The sequence below is a fragment of the Nuphar pumila genome, chromosome 2 (genome assembly GCF_984573655.1).
Source record: "Nuphar pumila chromosome 2, dmNupPumi1.hap1.1, whole genome shotgun sequence".
NCBI lineage: Eukaryota > Viridiplantae > Streptophyta > Magnoliopsida > Nymphaeales > Nymphaeaceae > Nuphar > Nuphar pumila.
Window position 1 is genome coordinate 103,376,324 of NC_143250.1, and position 3,781 is coordinate 103,380,104.

Consider the following 3,781-nt stretch of genomic DNA (forward strand, 5'->3'; position numbering starts at 1 on the left):
TTGAAATTCATTTATAAAAATAAATAGCATATGGCAGACTTACTGTTTTCTGAAAATATTGCAATAAAATCATGATACTGAAAAACTTGTTAAAATATTACACTGCCATCCCTAACCGAACTTGAATTTGATTATTAATCAGATCCGAATTTGTTTACCAAATTTGACTAATTGAATTTGGATTTGGGTCAGATGTCCGCATACATTTCAACCCTTTGACATACCTATATCTTTTTCAACATTTCTCATCAAGTTGACAGGATGTCATGAGCAACGTTGTCAGTATCTGAATCGGACTTGTATCGTTTGGCCAATAATTCAGGTGAATCGGCCGATACCGATTCTCAAGTGAATTGTTCTGAATAGACCAAAAAGTAATAAAAAATATTACGTGTTAATCAGAACATGATACATGTTAAAGCCATTAAAATAATATTAAAAATTAATTTAAGCTATTGCATTTATTAAAAATAGCCGATTCAGGTCAGTGTCGTGTCGATTTTTTAGCGATATGTATAGGCTGATTCAGGCTGTTACGCACCCATGCTGACAACACTGGTCACGAGTTCAAAACTCACGGGTGTGTGTCCCTTGCCATGAGGTTGAAGCCGTCTGACTCAAGGTTTTACGCTAATAAAATTGGTGAGTAAGGCTGGTTTTCACTAATTATCAGAAAATAAAGGGTTAAAAATCTCATATTTAATTTGACTTCAACGTTATTAAAATATATCGCGATAAATCTCGATATTTAAAAAAATACGGCCGTTTTTTTTTGTGGCTACGAAATTCTCTTCGTTACCAGAAGGCTCCTCCGAAATTTCCCGCCTCATACTATCGACTAAAAGTCAGAAGAATCAAGAGATTGGGACGCAGAGAGACGCGTGAGAGGGACGAAAGTGTTCTGGACGTAGGCGGTCAACTTTTTTCATCTCTGTCTCTAGCTTCCTTTGAATTGGGGAAGCTAGGGTTTCTCGGCGTTCGAAATTGGGGGCTTTTCTTCGTTGTTCACGCCGTCAAACCTGAATTCTGATCTGAGAGATTCAATTCTCCATCGTTTCTTATTCCGTGGGAGGCGAAAAATAGGTAAGATTTGATCGTAGTTTGATGCAATTGGTTGTTGTTTCTGATTCCGAGTTCGATCTTCTCTTTATTGGGTTCTAGCGTTTGGGATATGGAACCGAGAGAAAGCAGCAGTTGGAGACGTCGGATTCCAATCCGATCGGTTTTCAATTCGGTGTGTGCCTTGGTGTTCATCTTCTTGTTGTACAGCCCTGAAAATTACGTTCGTAAGAACCCTATGGCTCCTTCTCCTCGGTGGACTCCGGAGAACGGCGGATTCTCGGAAATTAGGTTTCCGAAAAGGAATTCGTTGATCGCTCGAAGTCTTAGGGAAACCTCGGCCAGGAATCGAGGGGAATCGATCGCCAATTCTTCGAGCCCTGTTGCCATTGATGGTTTGGAGATTAAGAACAATGTTACGATCGATAATCCCTCGGCCTGCACGGGATTGAAAGTCCATAGAGGGTACTCTAATCGTTGCGAATTCTTGCGCTCGAACCGTCAATGCATGTCCGGCGGGTACTTCGATTACCTGACGTTCTTCTACTGCGCTTGTCGGCGTGCTCATTTTGTTGGTTATGTGGTTTTGGGCGTCTGGCTCGTCGCCCTCTTCTATATGCTGGGCAATACAGCGGCGGACTTCTTCTGCTGTTGTCTGGAGAAGCTCTCGAGGCTCTTGAATTTGCCTCCCACGGTTGCTGGTGTCTCGCTTCTTCCTCTCGGCAATGGCGCACCGGACGTTTTTGCCAGTATCGCCGCGTTTGTGGGTTCGGGCACCGGCGAGGTGGGTCTTAACAGCGTGTTGGGCGGTGCCGTCTTCGTCACTTGCGTTGTCGTTGGCGCCGTGTCGCTGTGTGTTTCTGGATATCGGGCTCAGATCGATCGGAGATGCTTTATTAGGGATGTCTGCTTCTTCCTAGTGACCCTTGCTTCACTTGGTCTGATTCTGATTGTTGGTAAGGTCAGTGTAATGGGAGCAATTGCGTTTGTTTCGATATACTTGGTGTATGCTTTTGTGGTTGCTGCTAATGAGGTGCTGAGAAAGCATGCAAGGAAATTGCATTTAGATGTGGTGACCCCATTGCTTCCTGTAAGAGGAAGTATATTTTCCCAGAAGGTGGAAGAAGAGGACTCAATTTTCAGTCCGCTGCTGGATGTGGAAATACCTGGGGAATATCCTGATAATGTTGCTCATTTGTATGCTACATTACCTCAATGGATGTGGGCATCAAATGTTGCCATATACTCAAATCAGTCAATGAAGAAGGTGATAGACAAACCAAGGCCTTTATGGGGTTGGAGTGAAGATGAGGAGGATAATTGTTCATCGTTTTCTTGTTCTAAGATATTCTTCTGGGTTTTAGAGCTTCCTTTATCACTGCCAAGACGATTGACAATACCCATTGTTGAGGAGGAAAGGTGGTCTAAAGGGTACGCTGTTGCAAGCGCTACCTTAGCTCCTGTCCTGCTAGCATTTCTCTATAATACCCAAGAAATCAAGGCATCATCAGTTGGTGTGGTTGTCTATGTTATAAGCGCCGTTCTTGGTTCAGCTCTTGGAACCATCGCATATTACTTCACAGATTCAGAACATCCACCCCAGAGATTCTTGTTTCCATGGGTCTTGGGTGGGTTTATTATGAGCATCGTTTGGTTCTACATTGTAGCTAATGAACTTGTGGCTCTCTTAGTTGCATTGGGTGTAATACTTGGGATCAACCCTTCAATCCTCGGATTGACTGTATTAGCATGGGGCAACTCAATGGGGGATTTGATGTCAAATGTTGCTTTGGCTGTGAATGGGGGGGATGGTGTGCAGGTTGCTTTCTCAGGGTGTTATGCTGGGCCAATGTTTAACACACTTGTTGGATTAGGGGTATCAATGCTTCTTGGAGCATGGTCAAATAGGCCTGCAGCATTTATTGTTCCAAGAGACAGCAGCCTGGTTTATACTATGGCTTTTCTTGTTTGTGGACTCATCTGGGCTCTCATTGTTCTGCTCAGGAATGACATGCGTCCGAGCAAGGTGTTAGGAGTTAGTCTTATCATCCTATATTTTATTTTCCTTTCAATAAGACTCAGCAATGCAATGGGAGTTTTATCACTAGCTGGTCTGCATTGACCTTGTAATGAAACATGAGAGTTTGCTATACTTTGTAATTACATACTTGCACTTACATGGAAGGATCTACCCCAAGTATCCTTGGACATATTAGAGTGTGCAACTCTTTCCAACTGATATCTAGCTTATGGAGGGATCATGATGTTCTTGTAGATTTCATATTTTGCCATGGTTTACTGTATCCTAATCATCATCATCCTTCTTCTTGCATTACTAAAGGTTATTGTACCTCAATAAGTAACACTCACCTGTTGAAATTTTTCCTAAATATAGTCTAATTTTGAGCAGATGAAAAAGCATTTTAGCAGGTTGTGTCTTTTATTTTATTTTGCTTTAGTTTTTCATAGTCATATATCTCAAAAAGCATTAAGTCTAATACACAGTCTTCATTCTTTGTAGATAAAGGTGATCTTACATCGACTGCTTCTCCCATTTATGTGATGAGGATTGGTTTCACATTGTCTAATGCAATAGATTTTGATAACATATACCACCTGCAAGTTTTTGTTACATAGATTCAGAGTGACATGAATCTGTTCTTTTTTTTTTCATTTCAGGCATTTGGAGGCTTCCACTTCTTGTAATTTTAGCTTTGCAGGA

The 3,781-nt window shown here is 41.8% G+C and overlaps 1 pseudogene across 1 annotated transcript; it reads left to right on the top strand.

Moving 5' to 3' along the window:
- The first annotated feature begins 864 nt into the window (after positions 1-864).
- LOC149846488 (cation/calcium exchanger 4 pseudogene) lies at positions 865-3,394 on the top strand (annotated as a pseudogene). Its single transcript, XR_016430285.1, has 2 exons — positions 865-1,083; positions 1,162-3,394. The product of XR_016430285.1 is annotated as a cation/calcium exchanger 4 pseudogene (transcript).
- The last annotated feature ends 387 nt before the right edge of the window (positions 3,395-3,781 follow it).